The sequence below is a fragment of the Globicephala melas genome, chromosome 1 (assembly GCF_963455315.2).
Source record: "Globicephala melas chromosome 1, mGloMel1.2, whole genome shotgun sequence".
In the NCBI taxonomy this organism is placed as follows: Eukaryota; Metazoa; Chordata; class Mammalia; order Artiodactyla; family Delphinidae; genus Globicephala; species Globicephala melas.
In genome coordinates this window covers 71,166,467-71,192,103 of record NC_083314.1, presented here as the reverse complement: position 1 = coordinate 71,192,103, position 25,637 = coordinate 71,166,467, and the positions used below count along the sequence as shown (strand labels likewise).

The window sequence follows — 25,637 nt, the reverse complement described above, 5'->3', positions numbered from 1 at the left end:
TCCGAAAATTATACTATCTTTGCACAACCAGCAGCAAGCAAGTCGCCACCTCTGGGAGCGATACATCCCAGTTTCCTAGAGAGTCCCAAAAGCGCTCACTTGCACGAGGAGTTCCAAAGAAGTCCACACTATCATCGCAGACTACACTCTAGATTCACGTTTTGACCCTCAACAGAAACACGTTTCCAACACCGGCCCGCTCCTCCACCGCTACTGCCACCAGCACCATCAGCACGACAAACACCACCCCCTCCCCTGAACCTCTGCTCCCACCAACAGCATCAGCCCTCGGGACAGCACCCCCAGCACCACCACCTCAGCCTCCTGCCTATTCCCACAAACACCCCCCTCCCCCCTCCTATCTCGCCACTTTTCCCCCCGATCCTTTCCAAATCCTACGTTGTCAAGGATCCTGCCCTTGCCTCTGTCCCGTTGCCCTCTTGTTTTCCCCTTCGTTGTCTTCTCCTTTTCGTAGCAGTATGGTTGGTTTAAACATTGTGTTACTTTCAGGTGTACAGCAAAGTGATTCAGTTATATGTCCTTTTCCAGGTTATTTTCCGTTATACGTTATCACGACACATGAATACAGTTCCCTGTGCTGTACGGTAAATCCTTGTTGCTTGTGTGCTTTATGTATAGTATTTCCTCTCTGTTAATCACAGCTCCGGAATTTCCCCTGCCCTACACTTTCCCCTTGGGTAACGAACAGTGTGTTTTCTATGTCTGTGTGTCTGTCTCTCTTTGGCACATACGTTCGTTTGTAGTACGCTTTAGAGTCCCCGTATCTTTGTGCTTCTCTGCCTGACTTACGTCGCTAAGTGTAATATACTCTAGGTCCCTCCTTCTTGGTGCAAATGGCAGTATCTCACTCTTTTGTATGGCTGAGTAATATTCCACGGTACATATATATCACGTCTTCCCGTGCCAGCCATCGGTTGATGGGCACTTGGGTTTTGTCCATGTCTTGGCTGTGGCCCGTAGTGCTGCTGTGAACATGGGGGTGCATGGATCTCTTCAAATGACAGTTTCTCTCCTCTGCTGATGTGTACCCACGATGGGGATTGCTGGATCATATGAGAGCTCGTATTTCACATATTTCTTTAGTGTGTTGCTTTTATTTATGCATTTAATATTTATTCATTTACTTACTTACTAATAAGAACTACTAGCTGTAATTTTGGAAGAAAAGTTGATTAATGATATTGAGTTAGTTTCAGGTGCACAGCAAAGCGGATTCTGTTTTCCATGTCTAATAATGTTTCAGATTGCTTTCCATGATAGCTTACTACACGATATTGAATATCATTCCCTGTGTTATACTGTAAATCCTTGTTGCTTATGTTTGTTTTTTTTTTTTTTTCTATAGTACGCGGGCCTCTCACTGCTGTGGCCTCTCCCGTTGCGGAGCACAGGCTCCGGACGCGCAGGCTCAGCGGCCATGGCTCACGGGCCCAGCCGCTCCGCGGCATGTGGGATCTTCCCGGACCGGGGCACGAACCCGTGTCCCCTGCATCGGCAGGCGGACTCTCAACCACTGCGCCACCAGGGAAGCCCCCTGCTTATGTCTTTTATATGAAGTACGGTGTATCTGTTCATCGCAGCTCCTAATTTATGTCTCCACCCCTCCCTTTCTCCTTGGGTAACCATCAGTGTGTTTTCTCTGTCTGGGAGTCTGTTTCTCTTTTGCACATACATTCTTTTCTATTACGTTTTAGATTCCACGTATCTTTGTGCTTCTCTGTCAGACTTACTTCACCAAGTGTAATAATCTCTAGGACCATCCTTAGTGTGGCAAATGGCAATATTTCATTTTCTGAAATGGCTGAGTAATACTCCCCAGTACATATATACCACATCCTTTTCTCTCAGCCGACTGCTGATGGGCACATGGGTTTTTTCTGTGTCTTGGCTGTGGCACGTAGCGCAGCTACAAACACGGGGGTGCGTGGATCTCTCCAAACAACAGTTTTTCTCTTTGGCGGCTGTGTACCCACGACGGGGATTGCTGGATCATCTGATGGCTCAGTTCCTCCTATTTATTTATTTATATATTTATTTATTTACTTACTTACTTTTAAGGATTAGTACTTGTGGTTTAGGAAGAAGAGTTGAGTAACCACATGGAGTTAGTTTCAGGTGTACAGCAAAGGGGATACTGTTTTCCATGTCTAATATTGTTTCAGATTGATTTCCAGTATAGGTTATTGCAGGATATTGAATATCATTCCCTGTGTTATTCTGTAAATCCTTGTTGCTTATCTCCTTTATATGAAGTACTGTGTATCGGTTCATCGAGCTCCTAATTTATCCCTCCACCCCTCCTTTCTCCCTCGGGTAACCATCACTGCGTTTTCCAGGTCTGTGAGCCTGTTTCTGTTTCGCACATAGATTCAGTGGTAGTACTTTTGAGATTCCACGTATCTTTGTGTTTCTCTGTCGGACATACTTCACGAAGCGTAATATTCTCGGGGAGCAGTCTTGTGGCAGCAAATGGCAATAGTTCATTCTTTTTTATTGATGGCTGAGTGATAGCTCGTACTACATAGATACGACCTCTTCTTGTACTGGCCACCCGTTGACGGGCACTTGGGTTTTTTTCCGTGTCTTGGCTAGTGCAAATAGTGCCGCTGTGAACATGGAGGTGCCTGGGCCTTTCTGAACTCTTGTTTCGCCATTTCCGGGTACGTACCCAGGAGTGGGATTGCTGGATCAGACGGGACTTCTCCCTTGGCCTCTTTCAACCTCAACCCCTCCTCCCCCCACCCCCGCCGCCACACACACCTGAGGCTGGATGGTTTCTCCCGATGAGAGGTGATGTGTGTCTCTGGGGCAGTAGAATGCCCCCACCCGATTCGGACCCCCACCTAGCCCCTGTGGTGCACTCCGTTTCTGTTGTTCTCTTGCCCGCCTCCTACCCACCGCCCCCAGTAACAACCCATTGCTTGGCCTGACCACCTTGCCGCACAGCACACCAGTCTGGGGCGCTCACCCGCCACCCCACCGCGAAGGGGTCCTCTCCCACCATCTTCCACGCCCCACAGCCCACTCACACACCCCGCCCTTCCCCCCAGCCTGGAGGCTCGGACCCCTCTCCCTGCCACCTGCCCCTTGTATCCCAGGCCCGACTGTCAAATGTCCTGCCCGGAAGTCTCACTTCTGCCAGCGCTCCTCAGACTCACCCTACTCCAGGCCCACTCCGCCCCCTGATCTGACCCACCCGCACACACGTGCCGGGCCGGGTACCACCACCACACCAAGCTTCTGCTGAGCCCCTGCCTGAGCGGCCAGCCGCTCTCCCGGGCCAGGTCCCCGCCAGCCCAACACCTCTCGCTCCTGCCCGTGCTCCAGCCAGACACCCCAGGTCCTTCCTCGCACCTCCCAGCACGCGGCCCACCGCCGCCCTCTCTCCATGGGCTCGTTCTGCTCCGTTCCCTAGCCCGCGTGGGGTGGCCACCGACCACGGCCACAAACACCTTCATCCCACACTGTCAGCCACCCCCAAGGCACCGGCAAGGGCGTTCAGGAAACCTGCTGCGGTGTTGCGAAGCACCCGTCTGCCCACCGGTGCTCCTTTCCACAGGGGATCCGGCGCTGTCAGAAGGCACCGCGTGTGACAGCGCCGTCGGTGCCGCCGCCGCTGTCGCCGTGGGGGAGAAGCAGTGCTGCTGGAGAGTCCAAACACCGGCGGGGGCGTTTGCTCGTGGACACAGCCTCGGCGGGGAGAGGCGCCGCCCCGGCCATTCGTGTTTGGGGCTGAGGCAAGCGTGTGAAAACGAAGACACGGGACGTCGAAGGCCTCGAGTGGGCGCGCGCCAGTGCGGCCAAAAGGTCTGGCCGGGCAGGGAGGGTGGACGTTGCCTGGCAGGGCTTGGGCTGCAGGTGCAGGGCACCGGGCGGCTGTTGTCGGGCAGGGCGCGACGCCGAGGCCGCGGAGCAAGCGTGGCCTAAAAGTGGGATGTGGACGGTGTCAGGTAGAGAGGAAGAAGAAAGGCTTCCCTGACCGGGAATCGAACCCGGGCCGCGGCGGTGAGAGCGCCGAATCCTAACCACTAGACCACCAGGGAGCGTCGGGCTCTACCACGGCTCCTGCTCGACCCATAGCAGCCGCTCGGCGCCACCTTGGCGCCAAGACCCGGCCTTTCCAAGTCCAGCCACGCGCCGCCCCTGGCAATCCACGTGTCCTCCCGTCCTTCCTGCTCGCAGCACCCTCAGAACACTGCGCGCCTGCTTCTCGCACACACAAGAAGAGCCGCTAGGGCCGCCGAGCTCCCTGCTCCCAGCTCTCCCTCACAGGCCCCCGGCTGGCCGGCCGGCCGGCCGCCCGCGGAGCGCGGCAAAAGGTCAGTCCGCTGCGTTGGCCGGGAATCGAACCCGGGTCAACTGCTTGGAAGGCAGCTATGCTCACCACTATACCACCAACGCTGCACAGCCCGGGCCGCCCCGAGACGCCGGCACCGGGCTCGCCCGAGCGCACTCTCGTCGCCGCTTCCTCCTCCCCCTCCTCCTCCTCCTCCTCCTCCGACTCCTTCTCTTCCGACTCCTCCTCCTTCTCTTCCTCCTTCTGCTCCCCTTTCTCTTCCTCGTCCTCCTCCTCCTCCTCAGCCGCCGCCGCCGCCGCCGCTTGGAGCAGCCCTGCCCCGACGCCACGCCGGCCGGCAGCTCTGTGACGTCACAGACGCCACCAAGGCCCCCCGGCGCCCCACCCGCGCCAGCCCCACGAAGCTGCCCTAGACCACCCGCCCGATCGCCTCAGGGTGGCGCTCTCGCTGCCTTGCTGCTCCAGGTCCCTCGGCTCCACGCCGCGGCCCGCCCCCGCCCCCGGCGCACGCATCTTCCAGCACCCCGGCTCGCCAAAGCCCTTCTCCACCCGGCGCCTGGCCAGGCCACTTCCCGCACCGACAGGGGACGGCACTCATCCGCCTCCCACCCGTCCCGGCAGCTGGGCACCTATGCAGCTGTGCATAGCTGCGCAGCCTTGCGTCGCGACGCAAGGAGCCCACGGAGACAGCCACTTTGGGCGGGCCGCAACGTCATCGAGAGCTTGTGGTGTCCAGAGGAGGCCGTCGCTCGGCCGTGGCGACTGAGTGCCCGGCGACGAGGAAGGGCTGGAGGGGGTCGAGGGTGGGCAGGCTGGGCACGCGCTGGGGCCCTGCGCCTCGCTGGAGGACGGAGGGCACAGGGCGGACAAGCAGGGTCCTTGGGAGATAGGCGGCGGGACAGAGAGCGGCGCCAGCCACCAAAAGGGGGCGTGTTGCCTCCCCGTCGGGGAATCGAACCCCGGTCTCCCGCGTGACAGGCGGGGATACTCACCACTATACTAACGAGGACGGCGGCCACCGCCCCCGCGCCCGGACGCTCTCGGGCTGACTGCCGACGCCTCCCCCTGCCCTCCGGCCCCCTGCCCACCACGGGCGCCCGGCACGTGCCCGAGCCGACCCAACGCCACACCAACCGCGTCCTCCAAAGCAGCAGCCCCCGACCCGACAGGGACCCGGACCCGAGTGGCGCTGAAAGCTCCGAGTGCGCGCTGCCTATTGCCTCCGACGAGGGGATCGCGCCGGGAGGAGGGGGCCCGAGACCGAAAGCAAGGCTGCGAGGAGGGGGTGGGCGCGCGCCTGGCCATGGCCGGCGAGGAGAGGCGCGGGTGGGGGCCGGCGGCAGGGGCTGGCAAGACGCGGCCCGGCTCCGTCCGGGGCCAGGGCTGGGCGAGGACGCCACCGCGGCGGAGCCAGGCGCGTCGTCTGGCCTTGCTCCCCGTCGGCCGCCGCGCGCCCGCTCCGTCGCTCCCCCACACGGCCGCGCGCCTGGCGCGGAGCACCGCGTCCCGCCAAGGGCACCGGGCTGCGCGTCGCGTCGGGTCCCAGCCAGCCGAACGGCCACGCGCACGCCCAGGCCCGCCGTCAGGATGGCCGAGCGGTCTAAGGCGCTGCGTTCAGGTCGCAGTCTCCCCTGGAGGCGTGGGTTCGAATCCCACTCCTGACAAGCCAGCCTTTTGGCCCGCCCGACAAACGCACCCGGCCCTATGGCAGCGCTTTACTGCCTTCCAGTCCGTTCGCGCCTTGCACTCTTGCCGCCTCTCCAAACTGCGGCCCGGACATCCACGCCTCTCAGACGCGGGGCCTTCTCAGCCACGGCCGCGGGCCTGGCAGAAACGGCCCGCTACGAACCCTCCGGCCACGGGCTTTCCGGAAAAACGCCCTCCCCGCCAGCTCCTACGCCCCCTCCTACCTGCACCCACACCGGGAAGCCCTTCAGTCCTTCGCAGCACATCTTTCCTCACCTGCTGGCGGCTGCTGCTGCTGGTCTTCCTGCCTGCCTGCCTGCCTGCCTGCCTGCCTTCGCCCCTCCCACCCACGGCCTCTCCCCCGCCCCACCCCGCCCCCACCACCGCCACACGCAGAACGGCCGCGTGTGGAAAGCCCTCCACGCCTCGCCCGCCCTCCGACTTCTGCCTGGTGAACAGCGGACTCGTTCTCACAGCCTTCCTTCCACTTCCGCCAGCAGCAGCTCTCCCTCTTTCCAACATCCTGTCCTTCCCGCCAGACCCAACGGCCTGCCTGCCCATTCCATTCCCTCCACAGCCACAGCGAGGTGGCCGCCGACAGCGTCCTGACTGCCTTGTGGTGCGTGCCCTCGGTGCTTTTTCGCCTTGGGACCCTGGCCGGACCACACCTGCCTGCCTGCCTGGCTGCGTCGGAGCCGGGCGGCGGCTGAGAGGAACGTCGGTGCTCAGCCGCACCGGCCACGCCTCGCCTGCCCTGACCGGGATTCGGGCGCGGGCCAGGCCGGTTCGCCTCCTGGCTTCGCCTGGCGACACCGACAGTCAATCGGCTCCGTGGACGGCAGAGAAAGCGCAGGACGGGCCGAGCCCGTGGACGGCAGAGAAAGCGCAGGACGGGCCGAGCCCGCCTGCGTCCCTCCATCCTTCGGTGCTTCCGACCGCCTCGCGCCCTGGGGTCGCCAGAGTGCCTGGAGCCTCTCATTCAGGTGGCCCGTCGGCCTCCTGCTCAAATGGAGCCCATGCCCACGCGGCGAGCAGTGACCAGGGTCCGGCGGTTGGCGGCGAGCGCCGCTGGGGCAGCGGCGGGCGCCGGCGGCCATCGGTGCATGGGTGGTTCAGTGGTAGAATTCTCGCCTGCCACGCGGGAGGCCCGGGTTCGATTCCCGGCCCATGCAGACGCAGCGTCCCCTTTTGGTGCCCGCAGCCCCAAAGCGGAGCTGGGTTTCCCAGCTGCCACACTCAAGGCACCCGTCCTGCAACAGCTCGCTCACCACCGTACCTTCCCGGCCCCTGTCCTTCCCACGCAGACGCCCCCACCCCACACACACCCGGGAGCCAGGCCTCCAGGACCTGACACCTCGCGGGCTGAGCCACTCTTTCGCCCAGACCCTTCCTTGTCCTTGTTCTCTTCCTGACCCCGACCCCGCTTGTGTCCCGCTTGTCACCGTAAGGAACACCCCACACTGGCACCCGCACAGCCCAACCTCTTCACCTTTCGCCACGTGTCCAAGCTCTCTGCCTCACTCTGCCCCCACTCCGAAAATTATACTATCTTTGCACAACCAGCAGCAAGCAAGTCGCCACCTCTGGGAGCGATACATCCCAGTTTCCTAGAGAGTCCCAAAAGCGCTCACTTGCACGAGGAGTTCCAAAGAAGTCCACACTATCATCGCAGACTACACTCTAGATTCACGTTTTGACCCTCAACAGAAACACGTTTCCAACACCGGCCCGCTCCTCCACCGCTACTGCCACCAGCACCATCAGCACGACAAACACCACCCCCTCCCCTGAACCTCTGCTCCCACCAACAGCATCAGCCCTCGGGACAGCACCCCCAGCACCACCACCTCAGCCTCCTGCCTATTCCCACAAACACCCCCCTCCCCCCTCCTATCTCGCCACTTTTCCCCCCGATCCTTTCCAAATCCTACGTTGTCAAGGATCCTGCCCTTGCCTCTGTCCCGTTGCCCTCTTGTTTTCCCCTTCGTCGTCTTCTCCTTTTCGTAGCAGTATGGTTGGTTTAAACATTGTGTTACTTTCAGGTGTACAGCAAAGTGATTCAGTTATATGTCCTTTTCCAGGTTATTTTCCGTTATACGTTATCACGACACATGAATACAGTTCCCTGTGCTGTACGGTAAATCCTTGTTGCTTGTGTGCTTTATGTATAGTATTTCCTCTCTGTTAATCACAGCTCCGGAATTTCCCCTGCCCTACACTTTCCCCTTGGGTAACGAACAGTGTGTTTTCTATGTCTGTGTGTCTGTCTCTCTTTGGCACATACGTTCGTTTGTAGTACGCTTTAGAGTCCCCGTATCTTTGTGCTTCTCTGCCTGACTTACGTCGCTAAGTGTAATATACTCTAGGTCCCTCCTTCTTGGTGCAAATGGCAGTATCTCACTCTTTTGTATGGCTGAGTAATATTCCACGGTACATATATATCACGTCTTCCCGTGCCAGCCATCGGTTGATGGGCACTTGGGTTTTGTCCATGTCTTGGCTGTGGCCCGTAGTGCTGCTGTGAACATGGGGGTGCATGGATCTCTTCAAATGACAGTTTCTCTCCTCTGCTGATGTGTACCCACGATGGGGATTGCTGGATCATATGAGAGCTCGTATTTCACATATTTCTTTAGTGTGTTGCTTTTATTTATGCATTTAATATTTATTCATTTACTTACTTACTAATAAGAACTACTAGCTGTAATTTTGGAAGAAAAGTTGATTAATGATATTGAGTTAGTTTCAGGTGCACAGCAAAGCGGATTCTGTTTTCCATGTCTAATAATGTTTCAGATTGCTTTCCATGATAGCTTACTACACGATATTGAATATCATTCCCTGTGTTATACTGTAAATCCTTGTTGCTTATGTTTGTTTTTTTTTTTTTTTCTATAGTACGCGGGCCTCTCACTGCTGTGGCCTCTCCCGTTGCGGAGCACAGGCTCCGGACGCGCAGGCTCAGCGGCCATGGCTCACGGGCCCAGCCGCTCCGCGGCATGTGGGATCTTCCCGGACCGGGGCACGAACCCGTGTCCCCTGCATCGGCAGGCGGACTCTCAACCACTGCGCCACCAGGGAAGCCCCCTGCTTATGTCTTTTATATGAAGTACGGTGTATCTGTTCATCGCAGCTCCTAATTTATGTCTCCACCCCTCCCTTTCTCCTTGGGTAACCATCAGTGTGTTTTCTCTGTCTGGGAGTCTGTTTCTCTTTTGCACATACATTCTTTTCTATTACGTTTTAGATTCCACGTATCTTTGTGCTTCTCTGTCAGACTTACTTCACCAAGTGTAATAATCTCTAGGACCATCCTTAGTGTGGCAAATGGCAATATTTCATTTTCTGAAATGGCTGAGTAATACTCCCCAGTACATATATACCACATCCTTTTCTCTCAGCCGACTGCTGATGGGCACATGGGTTTTTTCTGTGTCTTGGCTGTGGCACGTAGCGCAGCTACAAACACGGGGGTGCGTGGATCTCTCCAAACAACAGTTTTTCTCTTTGGCGGCTGTGTACCCACGACGGGGATTGCTGGATCATCTGATGGCTCAGTTCCTCCTATTTATTTATTTATATATTTATTTATTTACTTACTTACTTTTAAGGATTAGTACTTGTGGTTTAGGAAGAAGAGTTGAGTAACCACATGGAGTTAGTTTCAGGTGTACAGCAAAGGGGATACTGTTTTCCATGTCTAATATTGTTTCAGATTGATTTCCAGTATAGGTTATTGCAGGATATTGAATATCATTCCCTGTGTTATTCTGTAAATCCTTGTTGCTTATCTCCTTTATATGAAGTACTGTGTATCGGTTCATCGAGCTCCTAATTTATCCCTCCACCCCTCCTTTCTCCCTCGGGTAACCATCACTGCGTTTTCCAGGTCTGTGAGCCTGTTTCTGTTTCGCACATAGATTCAGTGGTAGTACTTTTGAGATTCCACGTATCTTTGTGTTTCTCTGTCGGACATACTTCACGAAGCGTAATATTCTCGGGGAGCAGTCTTGTGGCAGCAAATGGCAATAGTTCATTCTTTTTTATTGATGGCTGAGTGATAGCTCGTACTACATAGATACGACCTCTTCTTGTACTGGCCACCCGTTGACGGGCACTTGGGTTTTTTTCCGTGTCTTGGCTAGTGCAAATAGTGCCGCTGTGAACATGGAGGTGCCTGGGCCTTTCTGAACTCTTGTTTCGCCATTTCCGGGTACGTACCCAGGAGTGGGATTGCTGGATCAGACGGGACTTCTCCCTTGGCCTCTTTCAACCTCAACCCCTCCTCCCCCCACCCCCGCCGCCACACACACCTGAGGCTGGATGGTTTCTCCCGATGAGAGGTGATGTGTGTCTCTGGGGCAGTAGAATGCCCCCACCCGATTCGGACCCCCACCTAGCCCCTGTGGTGCACTCCGTTTCTGTTGTTCTCTTGCCCGCCTCCTACCCACCGCCCCCAGTAACAACCCATTGCTTGGCCTGACCACCTTGCCGCACAGCACACCAGTCTGGGGCGCTCACCCGCCACCCCACCGCGAAGGGGTCCTCTCCCACCATCTTCCACGCCCCACAGCCCACTCACACACCCCGCCCTTCCCCCCAGCCTGGAGGCTCGGACCCCTCTCCCTGCCACCTGCCCCTTGTATCCCAGGCCCGACTGTCAAATGTCCTGCCCGGAAGTCTCACTTCTGCCAGCGCTCCTCAGACTCACCCTACTCCAGGCCCACTCCGCCCCCTGATCTGACCCACCCGCACACACGTGCCGGGCCGGGTACCACCACCACACCAAGCTTCTGCTGAGCCCCTGCCTGAGCGGCCAGCCGCTCTCCCGGGCCAGGTCCCCGCCAGCCCAACACCTCTCGCTCCTGCCCGTGCTCCAGCCAGACACCCCAGGTCCTTCCTCGCACCTCCCAGCACGCGGCCCACCGCCGCCCTCTCTCCATGGGCTCGTTCTGCTCCGTTCCCTAGCCCGCGTGGGGTGGCCACCGACCACGGCCACAAACACCTTCATCCCACACTGTCAGCCACCCCCAAGGCACCGGCAAGGGCGTTCAGGAAACCTGCTGCGGTGTTGCGAAGCACCCGTCTGCCCACCGGTGCTCCTTTCCACAGGGGATCCGGCGCTGTCAGAAGGCACCGCGTGTGACAGCGCCGTCGGTGCCGCCGCCGCTGTCGCCGTGGGGGAGAAGCAGTGCTGCTGGAGAGTCCAAACACCGGCGGGGGCGTTTGCTCGTGGACACAGCCTCGGCGGGGAGAGGCGCCGCCCCGGCCATTCGTGTTTGGGGCTGAGGCAAGCGTGTGAAAACGAAGACACGGGACGTCGAAGGCCTCGAGTGGGCGCGCGCCAGTGCGGCCAAAAGGTCTGGCCGGGCAGGGAGGGTGGACGTTGCCTGGCAGGGCTTGGGCTGCAGGTGCAGGGCACCGGGCGGCTGTTGTCGGGCAGGGCGCGACGCCGAGGCCGCGGAGCAAGCGTGGCCTAAAAGTGGGATGTGGACGGTGTCAGGTAGAGAGGAAGAAGAAAGGCTTCCCTGACCGGGAATCGAACCCGGGCCGCGGCGGTGAGAGCGCCGAATCCTAACCACTAGACCACCAGGGAGCGTCGGGCTCTACCACGGCTCCTGCTCGACCCATAGCAGCCGCTCGGCGCCACCTTGGCGCCAAGACCCGGCCTTTCCAAGTCCAGCCACGCGCCGCCCCTGGCAATCCACGTGTCCTCCCGTCCTTCCTGCTCGCAGCACCCTCAGAACACTGCGCGCCTGCTTCTCGCACACACAAGAAGAGCCGCTAGGGCCGCCGAGCTCCCTGCTCCCAGCTCTCCCTCACAGGCCCCCGGCTGGCCGGCCGGCCGGCCGCCCGCGGAGCGCGGCAAAAGGTCAGTCCGCTGCGTTGGCCGGGAATCGAACCCGGGTCAACTGCTTGGAAGGCAGCTATGCTCACCACTATACCACCAACGCTGCACAGCCCGGGCCGCCCCGAGACGCCGGCACCGGGCTCGCCCGAGCGCACTCTCGTCGCCGCTTCCTCCTCCCCCTCCTCCTCCTCCTCCTCCTCCGACTCCTTCTCTTCCGACTCCTCCTCCTTCTCTTCCTCCTTCTGCTCCCCTTTCTCTTCCTCGTCCTCCTCCTCCTCCTCAGCCGCCGCCGCCGCCGCCGCTTGGAGCAGCCCTGCCCCGACGCCACGCCGGCCGGCAGCTCTGTGACGTCACAGACGCCACCAAGGCCCCCCGGCGCCCCACCCGCGCCAGCCCCACGAAGCTGCCCTAGACCACCCGCCCGATCGCCTCAGGGTGGCGCTCTCGCTGCCTTGCTGCTCCAGGTCCCTCGGCTCCACGCCGCGGCCCGCCCCCGCCCCCGGCGCACGCATCTTCCAGCACCCCGGCTCGCCAAAGCCCTTCTCCACCCGGCGCCTGGCCAGGCCACTTCCCGCACCGACAGGGGACGGCACTCATCCGCCTCCCACCCGTCCCGGCAGCTGGGCACCTATGCAGCTGTGCATAGCTGCGCAGCCTTGCGTCGCGACGCAAGGAGCCCACGGAGACAGCCACTTTGGGCGGGCCGCAACGTCATCGAGAGCTTGTGGTGTCCAGAGGAGGCCGTCGCTCGGCCGTGGCGACTGAGTGCCCGGCGACGAGGAAGGGCTGGAGGGGGTCGAGGGTGGGCAGGCTGGGCACGCGCTGGGGCCCTGCGCCTCGCTGGAGGACGGAGGGCACAGGGCGGACAAGCAGGGTCCTTGGGAGATAGGCGGCGGGACAGAGAGCGGCGCCAGCCACCAAAAGGGGGCGTGTTGCCTCCCCGTCGGGGAATCGAACCCCGGTCTCCCGCGTGACAGGCGGGGATACTCACCACTATACTAACGAGGACGGCGGCCACCGCCCCCGCGCCCGGACGCTCTCGGGCTGACTGCCGACGCCTCCCCCTGCCCTCCGGCCCCCTGCCCACCACGGGCGCCCGGCACGTGCCCGAGCCGACCCAACGCCACACCAACCGCGTCCTCCAAAGCAGCAGCCCCCGACCCGACAGGGACCCGGACCCGAGTGGCGCTGAAAGCTCCGAGTGCGCGCTGCCTATTGCCTCCGACGAGGGGATCGCGCCGGGAGGAGGGGGCCCGAGACCGAAAGCAAGGCTGCGAGGAGGGGGTGGGCGCGCGCCTGGCCATGGCCGGCGAGGAGAGGCGCGGGTGGGGGCCGGCGGCAGGGGCTGGCAAGACGCGGCCCGGCTCCGTCCGGGGCCAGGGCTGGGCGAGGACGCCACCGCGGCGGAGCCAGGCGCGTCGTCTGGCCTTGCTCCCCGTCGGCCGCCGCGCGCCCGCTCCGTCGCTCCCCCACACGGCCGCGCGCCTGGCGCGGAGCACCGCGTCCCGCCAAGGGCACCGGGCTGCGCGTCGCGTCGGGTCCCAGCCAGCCGAACGGCCACGCGCACGCCCAGGCCCGCCGTCAGGATGGCCGAGCGGTCTAAGGCGCTGCGTTCAGGTCGCAGTCTCCCCTGGAGGCGTGGGTTCGAATCCCACTCCTGACAAGCCAGCCTTTTGGCCCGCCCGACAAACGCACCCGGCCCTATGGCAGCGCTTTACTGCCTTCCAGTCCGTTCGCGCCTTGCACTCTTGCCGCCTCTCCAAACTGCGGCCCGGACATCCACGCCTCTCAGACGCGGGGCCTTCTCAGCCACGGCCGCGGGCCTGGCAGAAACGGCCCGCTACGAACCCTCCGGCCACGGGCTTTCCGGAAAAACGCCCTCCCCGCCAGCTCCTACGCCCCCTCCTACCTGCACCCACACCGGGAAGCCCTTCAGTCCTTCGCAGCACATCTTTCCTCACCTGCTGGCGGCTGCTGCTGCTGGTCTTCCTGCCTGCCTGCCTGCCTGCCTGCCTGCCTGCCTTCGCCCCTCCCACCCACGGCCTCTCCCCCGCCCCACCCCGCCCCCACCACCGCCACACGCAGAACGGCCGCGTGTGGAAAGCCCTCCACGCCTCGCCCGCCCTCCGACTTCTGCCTGGTGAACAGCGGACTCGTTCTCACAGCCTTCCTTCCACTTCCGCCAGCAGCAGCTCTCCCTCTTTCCAACATCCTGTCCTTCCCGCCAGACCCAACGGCCTGCCTGCCCATTCCATTCCCTCCACAGCCACAGCGAGGTGGCCGCCGACAGCGTCCTGACTGCCTTGTGGTGCGTGCCCTCGGTGCTTTTTCGCCTTGGGACCCTGGCCGGACCACACCTGCCTGCCTGCCTGGCTGCGTCGGAGCCGGGCGGCGGCTGAGAGGAACGTCGGTGCTCAGCCGCACCGGCCACGCCTCGCCTGCCCTGACCGGGATTCGGGCGCGGGCCAGGCCGGTTCGCCTCCTGGCTTCGCCTGGCGACACCGACAGTCAATCGGCTCCGTGGACGGCAGAGAAAGCGCAGGACGGGCCGAGCCCGTGGACGGCAGAGAAAGCGCAGGACGGGCCGAGCCCGCCTGCGTCCCTCCATCCTTCGGTGCTTCCGACCGCCTCGCGCCCTGGGGTCGCCAGAGTGCCTGGAGCCTCTCATTCAGGTGGCCCGTCGGCCTCCTGCTCAAATGGAGCCCATGCCCACGCGGCGAGCAGTGACCAGGGTCCGGCGGTTGGCGGCGAGCGCCGCTGGGGCAGCGGCGGGCGCCGGCGGCCATCGGTGCATGGGTGGTTCAGTGGTAGAATTCTCGCCTGCCACGCGGGAGGCCCGGGTTCGATTCCCGGCCCATGCAGACGCAGCGTCCCCTTTTGGTGCCCGCAGCCCCAAAGCGGAGCTGGGTTTCCCAGCTGCCACACTCAAGGCACCCGTCCTGCAACAGCTCGCTCACCACCGTACCTTCCCGGCCCCTGTCCTTCCCACGCAGACGCCCCCACCCCACACACACCCGGGAGCCAGGCCTCCAGGACCTGACACCTCGCGGGCTGAGCCACTCTTTCGCCCAGACCCTTCCTTGTCCTTGTTCTCTTCCTGACCCCGACCCCGCTTGTGTCCCGCTTGTCACCGTAAGGAATACCCCACACTGGCACCCGCACAGCCCAACCTCTTCACCTTTCGCCACGTGTCCAAGCTCTCTGCCTCACTCTGCCCCCACTCCGAAAATTATACTATCTTTGCACAACCAGCAGCAAGCAAGTCGCCACCTCTGGGAGCGATACATCCCAGTTTCCTAGAGAGTCCCAAAAGCGCTCACTTGCACGAGGAGTTCCAAAGAAGTCCACACTATCATCGCAGACTACACTCTAGATTCACGTTTTGACCCTCAACAGAAACACGTTTCCAACACCGGCCCGCTCCTCCACCGCTACTGCCACCAGCACCATCAGCACGACAAACACCACCCCCTCCCCTGAACCTCTGCTCCCACCAACAGCATCAGCCCTCGGGACAGCACCCCCAGCACCACCACCTCAGCCTCCTGCCTATTCCCACAAACACCCCCCTCCCCCCTCCTATCTCGCCACTTTTCCCCCCGATCCTTTCCAAATCCTACGTTGTCAAGGATCCTGCCCTTGCCTCTGTCCCGTTGCCCTCTTGTTTTCCCCTTCGTTGTCTTCTCCTTTTCGTAGCAGTATGGTTGGTTTAAACATTGTGTTACTTTCAGGTGTACAGCAAAGTGATTCAGTTATATGTCCTTTTCCAGGTTATTTTCCGTTATACGTTATCACGACACATGAATACAGTTCCCTGTGCTGTACGGTAAATCCTTGTTGCTTGTGTGCTTTATGTATAGTATTTCCTCTCTGTTAATCACAGCTCCGGAATTTCCCCTGCCCTACACTTTCCCCTTGGGTAACGAACAGTGTGTTTTCTATGTCTGTGTGTCTGTCTCTCTTTGGCACATACGTTCGTTTGTAGTACGCTTTAGAGTCCCCGTATCTTTGTGCTTCTCTGCCTGACTTACGTCGCTAAGTGTAATATACTCTAGGTCCCTCCTTCTTGGTGCAAATGGCAGTATCTCACTCTTTTGTATGGCTGAGTAATATTCCACGGTACATATATATCACGTCTTCCCGTGCCAGCCATCGGTTGATGGGCACTTGGGTTTTGTCCATGTCTTGGCTGTGGCCCGTAGTGCTGCTGTGAACATGGGGGTGCATGGATCTCTTCAAATGACAGTTTCTCTCCTCTGCTGATGTGTACCCACGATGGGGATTGCTGGATCATATGAGAGCTCGTATTTCACATATTTCTTTAGTGTGTTGCTTTTATTTATGCATTTAATATTTATTCATTTACTTACTTACTAATAAGAACTACTAGCTGTAATTTTGGAAGAAAAGTTGATTAATGATATTGAGTTAGTTTCAGGTGCACAGCAAAGCGGATTCTGTTTTCCATGTCTAATAATGTTTCAGATTGCTTTCCATGATAGCTTACTACACGATATTGAATATCATTCCCTGTGTTATACTGTAAATCCTTGTTGCTTATGTTTGTTTTTTTTTTTTTTTCTATAGTACGCGGGCCTCTCACTGCTGTGGCCTCTCCCGTTGCGGAGCACAGGCTCCGGACGCGCAGGCTCAGCGGCCATGGCTCACGGGCCCAGCCGCTCCGCGGCATGTGGGATCTTCCCGGACCGGGGCACGAACCCGTGTCCCCTGCATCGGCAGGCGGACTCTCAACCACTGCGCCACCAGGGAAGCCCCCTGCTTATGTCTTTTATATGAAGTACGGTGTATCTGTTCATCGCAGCTCCTAATTTATGTCTCCACCCCTCCCTTTCTCCTTGGGTAACCATCAGTGTGTTTTCTCTGTCTGGGAGTCTGTTTCTCTTTTGCACATACATTCTTTTCTATTACGTTTTAGATTCCACGTATCTTTGTGCTTCTCTGTCAGACTTACTTCACCAAGTGTAATAATCTCTAGGACCATCCTTAGTGTGGCAAATGGCAATATTTCATTTTCTGAAATGGCTGAGTAATACTCCCCAGTACATATATACCACATCCTTTTCTCTCAGCCGACTGCTGATGGGCACATGGGTTTTTTCTGTGTCTTGGCTGTGGCACGTAGCGCAGCTACAAACACGGGGGTGCGTGGATCTCTCCAAACAACAGTTTTTCTCTTTGGCGGCTGTGTACCCACGACGGGGATTGCTGGATCATCTGATGGCTCAGTTCCTCCTATTTATTTATTTATATATTTATTTATTTACTTACTTACTTTTAAGGATTAGTACTTGTGGTTTAGGAAGAAGAGTTGAGTAACCACATGGAGTTAGTTTCAGGTGTACAGCAAAGGGGATACTGTTTTCCATGTCTAATATTGTTTCAGATTGATTTCCAGTATAGGTTATTGCAGGATATTGAATATCATTCCCTGTGTTATTCTGTAAATCCTTGTTGCTTATCTCCTTTATATGAAGTACTGTGTATCGGTTCATCGAGCTCCTAATTTATCCCTCCACCCCTCCTTTCTCCCTCGGGTAACCATCACTGCGTTTTCCAGGTCTGTGAGCCTGTTTCTGTTTCGCACATAGATTCAGTGGTAGTACTTTTGAGATTCCACGTATCTTTGTGTTTCTCTGTCGGACATACTTCACGAAGCGTAATATTCTCGGGGAGCAGTCTTGTGGCAGCAAATGGCAATAGTTCATTCTTTTTTATTGATGGCTGAGTGATAGCTCGTACTACATAGATACGACCTCTTCTTGTACTGGCCACCCGTTGACGGGCACTTGGGTTTTTTTCCGTGTCTTGGCTAGTGCAAATAGTGCCGCTGTGAACATGGAGGTGCCTGGGCCTTTCTGAACTCTTGTTTCGCCATTTCCGGGTACGTACCCAGGAGTGGGATTGCTGGATCAGACGGGACTTCTCCCTTGGCCTCTTTCAACCTCAACCCCTCCTCCCCCCACCCCCGCCGCCACACACACCTGAGGCTGGATGGTTTCTCCCGATGAGAGGTGATGTGTGTCTCTGGGGCAGTAGAATGCCCCCACCCGATTCGGACCCCCACCTAGCCCCTGTGGTGCACTCCGTTTCTGTTGTTCTCTTGCCCGCCTCCTACCCACCGCCCCCAGTAACAACCCATTGCTTGGCCTGACCACCTTGCCGCACAGCACACCAGTCTGGGGCGCTCACCCGCCACCCCACCGCGAAGGGGTCCTCTCCCACCATCTTCCACGCCCCACAGCCCACTCACACACCCCGCCCTTCCCCCCAGCCTGGAGGCTCGGACCCCTCTCCCTGCCACCTGCCCCTTGTATCCCAGGCCCGACTGTCAAATGTCCTGCCCGGAAGTCTCACTTCTGCCAGCGCTCCTCAGACTCACCCTACTCCAGGCCCACTCCGCCCCCTGATCTGACCCACCCGCACACACGTGCCGGGCCGGGTACCACCACCACACCAAGCTTCTGCTGAGCCCCTGCCTGAGCGGCCAGCCGCTCTCCCGGGCCAGGTCCCCGCCAGCCCAACACCTCTCGCTCCTGCCCGTGCTCCAGCCAGACACCCCAGGTCCTTCCTCGCACCTCCCAGCACGCGGCCCACCGCCGCCCTCTCTCCATGGGCTCGTTCTGCTCCGTTCCCTAGCCCGCGTGGGGTGGCCACCGACCACGGCCACAAACACCTTCATCCCACACTGTCAGCCACCCCCAAGGCACCGGCAAGGGCGTTCAGGAAACCTGCTGCGGTGTTGCGAAGCACCCGTCTGCCCACCGGTGCTCCTTTCCACAGGGGATCCGGCGCTGTCAGAAGGCACCGCGTGTGACAGCGCCGTCGGTGCCGCCGCCGCTGTCGCCGTGGGGGAGAAGCAGTGCTGCTGGAGAGTCCAAACACCGGCGGGGGCGTTTGCTCGTGGACACAGCCTCGGCGGGGAGAGGCGCCGCCCCGGCCATTCGTGTTTGGGGCTGAGGCAAGCGTGTGAAAACGAAGACACGGGACGTCGAAGGCCTCGAGTGGGCGCGCGCCAGTGCGGCCAAAAGGTCTGGCCGGGCAGGGAGGGTGGACGTTGCCTGGCAGGGCTTGGGCTGCAGGTGCAGGGCACCGGGCGGCTGTTGTCGGGCAGGGCGCGACGCCGAGGCCGCGGAGCAAGCGTGGCCTAAAAGTGGGATGTGGACGGTGTCAGGTAGAGAGGAAGAAGAAAGGCTTCCCTGACCGGGAATCGAACCCGGGCCGCGGCGGTGAGAGCGCCGAATCCTAACCACTAGACCACCAGGGAGCGTCGGGCTCTACCACGGCTCCTGCTCGACCCATAGCAGCCGCTCGGCGCCACCTTGGCGCCAAGACCCGGCCTTTCCAAGTCCAGCCACGCGCCGCCCCTGGCAATCCACGTGTCCTCCCGTCCTTCCTGCTCGCAGCACCCTCAGAACACTGCGCGCCTGCTTCTCGCACACACAAGAAGAGCCGCTAGGGCCGCCGAGCTCCCTGCTCCCAGCTCTCCCTCACAGGCCCCCGGCTGGCCGGCCGGCCGGCCGCCCGCGGAGCGCGGCAAAAGGTCAGTCCGCTGCGTTGGCCGGGAATCGAACCCGGGTCAACTGCTTGGAAGGCAGCTATGCTCACCACTATACCACCAACGCTGCACAGCCCGGGCCGCCCCGAGACGCCGGCACCGGGCTCGCCCGAGCGCACTCTCGTCGCCGCTTCCTCCTCCCCCTCCTCCTCCTCCTCCTCCTCCGACTCCTTCTCTTCCGACTCCTCCTCCTTCTCTTCCTCCTTCTGCTCCCCTTTCTCTTCCTCGTCCTCCTCCTCCTCCTCAGCCGCCGCCGCCGCCGCCGCTTGGAGCAGCCCTGCCCCGACGCCACGCCGGCCGGCAGCTCTGTGACGTCACAGACGCCACCAAGGCCCCCCGGCGCCCCACCCGCGCCAGCCCCACGAAGCTGCCCTAGACCACCCGCCCGATCGCCTCAGGGTGGCGCTCTCGCTGCCTTGCTGCTCCAGGTCCCTCGGCTCCACGCCGCGGCCCGCCCCCGCCCCCGGCGCACGCATCTTCCAGCACCCCGGCTCGCCAAAGCCCTTCTCCACCCGGCGCCTGGCCAGGCCACTTCCCGCACCGACAGGGGACGGCACTCATCCGCCTCCCACCCGTCCCGGCAGCTGGGCACCTATGCAGCTGTGCATAGCTGCGCAGCCTTGCGTCGCGACGCAAGGAGCCCACGGAGACAGCCACTTTGGGCGGGCCGCAACGTCATCGAGAGCTTGTGGTGTCCAGAGGAGGCCGTCGCTCGGCCGTGGCGACTGAGTGCCCGGCGACGAGGAAGGGCTGGAGGGGGTCGAGGGTGGGCAGGCTGGGCACGCGCTGGGGCCCTGCGCCTCGCTGGAGGACGGAGGGCACAGGGCGGACAAGCAGGGTCCTTGGGAGATAGGCGGCGGGACAGAGAGCGGCGCCAGCCACCAAAAGGGGGCGTGTTGCCTCCCCGTCGGGGAATCGAACCCCGGTCTCCCGCGTGACAGGCGGGGATACTCACCACTATACTAACGAGGACGGCGGCCACCGCCCCCGCGCCCGGACGCTCTCGGGCTGACTGCCGACGCCTCCCCCTGCCCTCCGGCCCCCTGCCCACCACGGGCGCCCGGCACGTGCCCGAGCCGACCCAACGCCACACCAACCGCGTCCTCCAAAGCAGCAGCCCCCGACCCGACAGGGACCCGGACCCGAGTGGCGCTGAAAGCTCCGAGTGCGCGCTGCCTATTGCCTCCGACGAGGGGATCGCGCCGGGAGGAGGGGGCCCGAGACCGAAAGCAAGGCTGCGAGGAGGGGGTGGGCGCGCGCCTGGCCATGGCCGGCGAGGAGAGGCGCGGGTGGGGGCCGGCGGCAGGGGCTGGCAAGACGCGGCCCGGCTCCGTCCGGGGCCAGGGCTGGGCGAGGACGCCACCGCGGCGGAGCCAGGCGCGTCGTCTGGCCTTGCTCCCCGTCGGCCGCCGCGCGCCCGCTCCGTCGCTCCCCCACACGGCCGCGCGCCTGGCGCGGAGCACCGCGTCCCGCCAAGGGCACCGGGCTGCGCGTCGCGTCGGGTCCCAGCCAGCCGAACGGCCACGCGCACGCCCAGGCCCGCCGTCAGGATGGCCGAGCGGTCTAAGGCGCTGCGTTCAGGTCGCAGTCTCCCCTGGAGGCGTGGGTTCGAATCCCACTCCTGACAAGCCAGCCTTTTGGCCCGCCCGACAAACGCACCCGGCCCTATGGCAGCGCTTTACTGCCTTCCAGTCCGTTCGCGCCTTGCACTCTTGCCGCCTCTCCAAACTGCGGCCCGGACATCCACGCCTCTCAGACGCGGGGCCTTCTCAGCCACGGCCGCGGGCCTGGCAGAAACGGCCCGCTACGAACCCTCCGGCCACGGGCTTTCCGGAAAAACGCCCTCCCCGCCAGCTCCTACGCCCCCTCCTACCTGCACCCACACCGGGAAGCCCTTCAGTCCTTCGCAGCACATCTTTCCTCACCTGCTGGCGGCTGCTGCTGCTGGTCTTCCTGCCTGCCTGCCTGCCTGCCTGCCTGCCTTCGCCCCTCCCACCCACGGCCTCTCCCCCGCCCCACCCCGCCCCCACCACCGCCACACGCAGAACGGCCGCGTGTGGAAAGCCCTCCACGCCTCGCCCGCCCTCCGACTTCTGCCTGGTGAACAGCGGACTCGTTCTCACAGCCTTCCTTCCACTTCCGCCAGCAGCAGCTCTCCCTCTTTCCAACATCCTGTCCTTCCCGCCAGACCCAACGGCCTGCCTGCCCATTCCATTCCCTCCACAGCCACAGCGAGGTGGCCGCCGACAGCGTCCTGACTGCCTTGTGGTGCGTGCCCTCGGTGCTTTTTCGCCTTGGGACCCTGGCCGGACCACACCTGCCTGCCTGCCTGGCTGCGTCGGAGCCGGGCGGCGGCTGAGAGGAACGTCGGTGCTCAGCCGCACCGGCCACGCCTCGCCTGCCCTGACCGGGATTCGGGCGCGGGCCAGGCCGGTTCGCCTCCTGGCTTCGCCTGGCGACACCGACAGTCAATCGGCTCCGTGGACGGCAGAGAAAGCGCAGGACGGGCCGAGCCCGTGGACGGCAGAGAAAGCGCAGGACGGGCCGAGCCCGCCTGCGTCCCTCCATCCTTCGGTGCTTCCGACCGCCTCGCGCCCTGGGGTCGCCAGAGTGCCTGGAGCCTCTCATTCAGGTGGCCCGTCGGCCTCCTGCTCAAATGGAGCCCATGCCCACGCGGCGAGCAGTGACCAGGGTCCGGCGGTTGGCGGCGAGCGCCGCTGGGGCAGCGGCGGGCGCCGGCGGCCATCGGTGCATGGGTGGTTCAGTGGTAGAATTCTCGCCTGCCACGCGGGAGGCCCGGGTTCGATTCCCGGCCCATGCAGACGCAGCGTCCCCTTTTGGTGCCCGCAGCCCCAAAGCGGAGCTGGGTTTCCCAGCTGCCACACTCAAGGCACCCGTCCTGCAACAGCTCGCTCACCACCGTACCTTCCCGGCCCCTGTCCTTCCCACGCAGACGCCCCCACCCCACACACACCCGGGAGCCAGGCCTCCAGGACCTGACACCTCGCGGGCTGAGCCACTCTTTCGCCCAGACCCTTCCTTGTCCTTGTTCTCTTCCTGACCCCGACCCCGCTTGTGTCCCGCTTGTCACCGTAAGGAACACCCCACACTGGCACCCGCACAGCCCAACCTCTTCACCTTTCGCCACGTGTCCAAGCTCTCTGCCTCACTCTGCCCCCACTCCGAAAATTATACTATCTTTGCACAACCAGCAGCAAGCAAGTCGCCACCTCTGGGAGCGATACATCCCAGTTTCCTAGAGAGTCCCAAAAGCGCTCACTTGCACGAGGAGTTCCAAAGAAGTCCACACTATCATCGCAGACTACACTCTAGATTCACGTTTTGACCCTCAACAGAAACACGTTTCCAACACCGGCCCGCTCCTCCACCGCTACTGCCACCAGCACCATCAGCACGACAAACACCACCCCCTCCCCTGAACCTCTGCTCCCACCAACAGCATCAGCCCTCGGGACAGCACCCCCAGCACCACCACCTCAGCCTCCTGCCTATTCCCACAAACACCCCCCTCCCCCCTCCTATCTCGCCACTTTTCCCCCCGATCCTTTCCAAATCCTACGTTGTCAAGGATCCTGCCCTTGCCTCTGTCCCGTTGCCCTCTTGTTTTCCCCTTCGTCGTCTTCTCCTTTTCGTAGCAGTATGGTTGGTTTAAACATTGTGTTACTTTCAGGTGTACAGCAAAGTGATTCAGTTATATGTCCTTTTCCAGGTTATTTTCCGTTATACGTTATCACGACACATGAATACAGTTCCCTGTGCTGTACGGTAAATCCTTGTTGCTTGTGTGCTTTATGTATAGTATTTCCTCTCTGTTAATCACAGCTCCGGAATTTCCCCTGCCCTACACTTTCCCCTTGGGTAACGAACAGTGTGTTTTCTATGTCTGTGTGTCTGTCTCTCTTTGGCACATACGTTCGTTTGTAGTACGCTTTAGAGTCCCCGTATCTTTGTGCTTCTCTGCCTGACTTACGTCGCTAAGTGTAATATACTCTAGGTCCCTCCTTCTTGGTGCAAATGGCAGTATCTCACTCTTTTGTATGGCTGAGTAATATTCCACGGTACATATATATCACGTCTTCCCGTGCCAGCCATCGGTTGATGGGCACTTGGGTTTTGTCCATGTCTTGGCTGTGGCCCGTAGTGCTGCTGTGAACATGGGGGTGCATGGATCTCTTCAAATGACAGTTTCTCTCCTCTGCTGATGTGTACCCACGATGGGGATTGCTGGATCATATGAGAGCTCGTATTTCACGTATTTCTTTAGTGTGTTGCTTTTATTTATGCATTTAATATTTATTCATTTACTTACTTACTAATAAGAACTACTAGCTGTAATTTTGGAAGAAAAGTTGATTAATGATATTGAGTTAGTTTCAGGTGCACAGCAAAGCGGATTCTGTTTTCCATGTCTAATAATGTTTCAGATTGCTTTCCATGATAGCTTACTACACGATATTGAATATCATTCCCTGTGTTATACTGTAAATCCTTGTTGCTTATGTTTTTTTTTTTTTTTTTTTCTATAGTACGCGGGCCTCTCACTGCTGTGGCCTCTCCCGTTGCGGAGCACAGGCTCCGGACGCGCAGGCTCAGCGGCCATGGCTCACGGGCCCAGCCGCTCCGCGGCATGTGGGATCTTCCCGGACCGGGGCACGAACCCGTGTCCCCTGCATCGGCAGGCGGACTCTCAACCACTGCGCCACCAGGGAAGCCCCCTGCTTATGTCTTTTATATGAAGTACGGTGTATCTGTTCATCGCAGCTCCTAATTTATGTCTCCACCCCTCCCTTTCTCCTTGGGTAACCATCAGTGTGTTTTCTCTGTCTGGGAGTCTGTTTCTCTTTTGCACATACATTCTTTTCTATTACGTTTTAGATTCCACGTATCTTTGTGCTTCTCTGTCAGACTTACTTCACCAAGTGTAATAATCTCTAGGACCATCCTTAGTGTGGCAAATGGCAATATTTCATTTTCTGAAATGGCTGAGTAATACTCCCCAGTACATATATACCACATCCTTTTCTGTCAGCCGACTGCTGATGGGCACATGGGTTTTTTCTGTGTCTTGGCTGTGGCACGTAGCGCAGCTACAAACACGGGGGTGCGTGGATCTCTCCAAACAACAGTTTTTCTCTTTGGCGGCTGTGTACCCACGACGGGGATTGCTGGATCATCTGATGGCTCAGTTCCTCCTATTTATTTATTTATATATTTATTTATTTACTTACTTACTTTTAAGGATTAGTACTTGTGGTTTAGGAAGAAGAGTTGAGTAACCACATGGAGTTAGTTTCAGGTGTACAGCAAAGGGGATACTGTTTTCCATGTCTAATATTGTTTCAGATTGATTTCCAGTATAGGTTATTGCAGGATATTGAATATCATTCCCTGTGTTATTCTGTAAATCCTTGTTGCTTATCTCCTTTATATGAAGTACTGTGTATCGGTTCATCGAGCTCCTAATTTATCCCTCCACCCCTCCTTTCTCCCTCGGGTAACCATCACTGCGTTTTCCAGGTCTGTGAGCCTGTTTCTGTTTCACACATAGATTCAGTGGTAGTACTTTTGAGATTCCACGTATCTTTGTGTTTCTCTGTCGGACATACTTCACGAAGCGTAATATTCTCGGGGAGCAGTCTTGTGGCAGCAAATGGCAATAGTTCATTCTTTTTTATTGATGGCTGAGTGATAGCTCGTACTACATAGATACGACCTCTTCTTGTACTGGCCACCCGTTGACGGGCACTTGGGTTTTTTTCCGTGTCTTGGCTAGTGCAAATAGTGCCGCTGTGAACATGGAGGTGCCTGGGCCTTTCTGAACTCTTGTTTCGCCATTTCCGGGTACGTACCCAGGAGTGGGATTGCTGGATCAGACGGGACTTCTCCCTTGGCCTCTTTCAACCTCAACCCCTCCTCCCCCCACCCCCGCCGCCACACACACCTGAGGCTGGATGGTTTCTCCCGATGAGAGGTGATGTGTGTCTCTGGGGCAGTAGAATGCCCCCACCCGATTCGGACCCCCACCTAGCCCCTGTGGTGCACTCCGTTTCTGTTGTTCTCTTGCCCGCCTCCTACCCACCGCCCCCAGTAACAACCCATTGCTTGGCCTGACCACCTTGCCGCACAGCACACCAGTCTGGGGCGCTCACCCGCCACCCCACCGCGAAGGGGTCCTCTCCCACCAT

At 59.8% G+C, this 25,637-nt stretch overlaps 15 non-coding genes across 15 annotated transcripts; 6 read left to right on the top strand and 9 right to left on the bottom strand.

Moving 5' to 3' along the window:
• Positions 1-3,992: 3,992 nt before the first annotated feature.
• On the bottom strand, positions 3,993-4,064 carry TRNAE-CUC (transfer RNA glutamic acid (anticodon CUC)). The gene has a single exon. It is a non-coding gene; the product is annotated as a tRNA-Glu (tRNA).
• Positions 4,065-4,350: 286 nt separating this feature from the next.
• TRNAG-UCC (transfer RNA glycine (anticodon UCC)) lies at positions 4,351-4,422 on the bottom strand. The gene has a single exon. It is a non-coding gene; the product is annotated as a tRNA-Gly (tRNA).
• Positions 4,423-5,255: 833 nt separating this feature from the next.
• On the bottom strand, positions 5,256-5,327 carry TRNAD-GUC (transfer RNA aspartic acid (anticodon GUC)). The gene has a single exon. It is a non-coding gene; the product is annotated as a tRNA-Asp (tRNA).
• Positions 5,328-5,899: 572 nt separating this feature from the next.
• Positions 5,900-5,982, top strand: TRNAL-CAG (transfer RNA leucine (anticodon CAG)). Its single transcript has one exon. It is a non-coding gene; the product is annotated as a tRNA-Leu (tRNA).
• A 1,123-nt stretch (positions 5,983-7,105) lies between these two features.
• TRNAG-GCC (transfer RNA glycine (anticodon GCC)) lies at positions 7,106-7,176 on the top strand. Its single transcript has one exon. It is a non-coding gene; the product is annotated as a tRNA-Gly (tRNA).
• A 4,352-nt stretch (positions 7,177-11,528) lies between these two features.
• On the bottom strand, positions 11,529-11,600 carry TRNAE-CUC (transfer RNA glutamic acid (anticodon CUC)). Its single transcript has one exon. It is a non-coding gene; the product is annotated as a tRNA-Glu (tRNA).
• Positions 11,601-11,886: 286 nt separating this feature from the next.
• On the bottom strand, positions 11,887-11,958 carry TRNAG-UCC (transfer RNA glycine (anticodon UCC)). Its single transcript has one exon. It is a non-coding gene; the product is annotated as a tRNA-Gly (tRNA).
• An 833-nt stretch (positions 11,959-12,791) lies between these two features.
• Positions 12,792-12,863, bottom strand: TRNAD-GUC (transfer RNA aspartic acid (anticodon GUC)). Its single transcript has one exon. It is a non-coding gene; the product is annotated as a tRNA-Asp (tRNA).
• Positions 12,864-13,435: 572 nt separating this feature from the next.
• On the top strand, positions 13,436-13,518 carry TRNAL-CAG (transfer RNA leucine (anticodon CAG)). The gene has a single exon. It is a non-coding gene; the product is annotated as a tRNA-Leu (tRNA).
• Positions 13,519-14,645: 1,127 nt separating this feature from the next.
• On the top strand, positions 14,646-14,716 carry TRNAG-GCC (transfer RNA glycine (anticodon GCC)). Its single transcript has one exon. It is a non-coding gene; the product is annotated as a tRNA-Gly (tRNA).
• Positions 14,717-19,068: 4,352 nt separating this feature from the next.
• On the bottom strand, positions 19,069-19,140 carry TRNAE-CUC (transfer RNA glutamic acid (anticodon CUC)). The gene has a single exon. It is a non-coding gene; the product is annotated as a tRNA-Glu (tRNA).
• A 286-nt stretch (positions 19,141-19,426) lies between these two features.
• TRNAG-UCC (transfer RNA glycine (anticodon UCC)) lies at positions 19,427-19,498 on the bottom strand. Its single transcript has one exon. It is a non-coding gene; the product is annotated as a tRNA-Gly (tRNA).
• An 833-nt stretch (positions 19,499-20,331) lies between these two features.
• On the bottom strand, positions 20,332-20,403 carry TRNAD-GUC (transfer RNA aspartic acid (anticodon GUC)). The gene has a single exon. It is a non-coding gene; the product is annotated as a tRNA-Asp (tRNA).
• Positions 20,404-20,975: 572 nt separating this feature from the next.
• TRNAL-CAG (transfer RNA leucine (anticodon CAG)) lies at positions 20,976-21,058 on the top strand. Its single transcript has one exon. It is a non-coding gene; the product is annotated as a tRNA-Leu (tRNA).
• A 1,123-nt stretch (positions 21,059-22,181) lies between these two features.
• Positions 22,182-22,252, top strand: TRNAG-GCC (transfer RNA glycine (anticodon GCC)). The gene has a single exon. It is a non-coding gene; the product is annotated as a tRNA-Gly (tRNA).
• Positions 22,253-25,637: the final 3,385 nt, after the last annotated feature.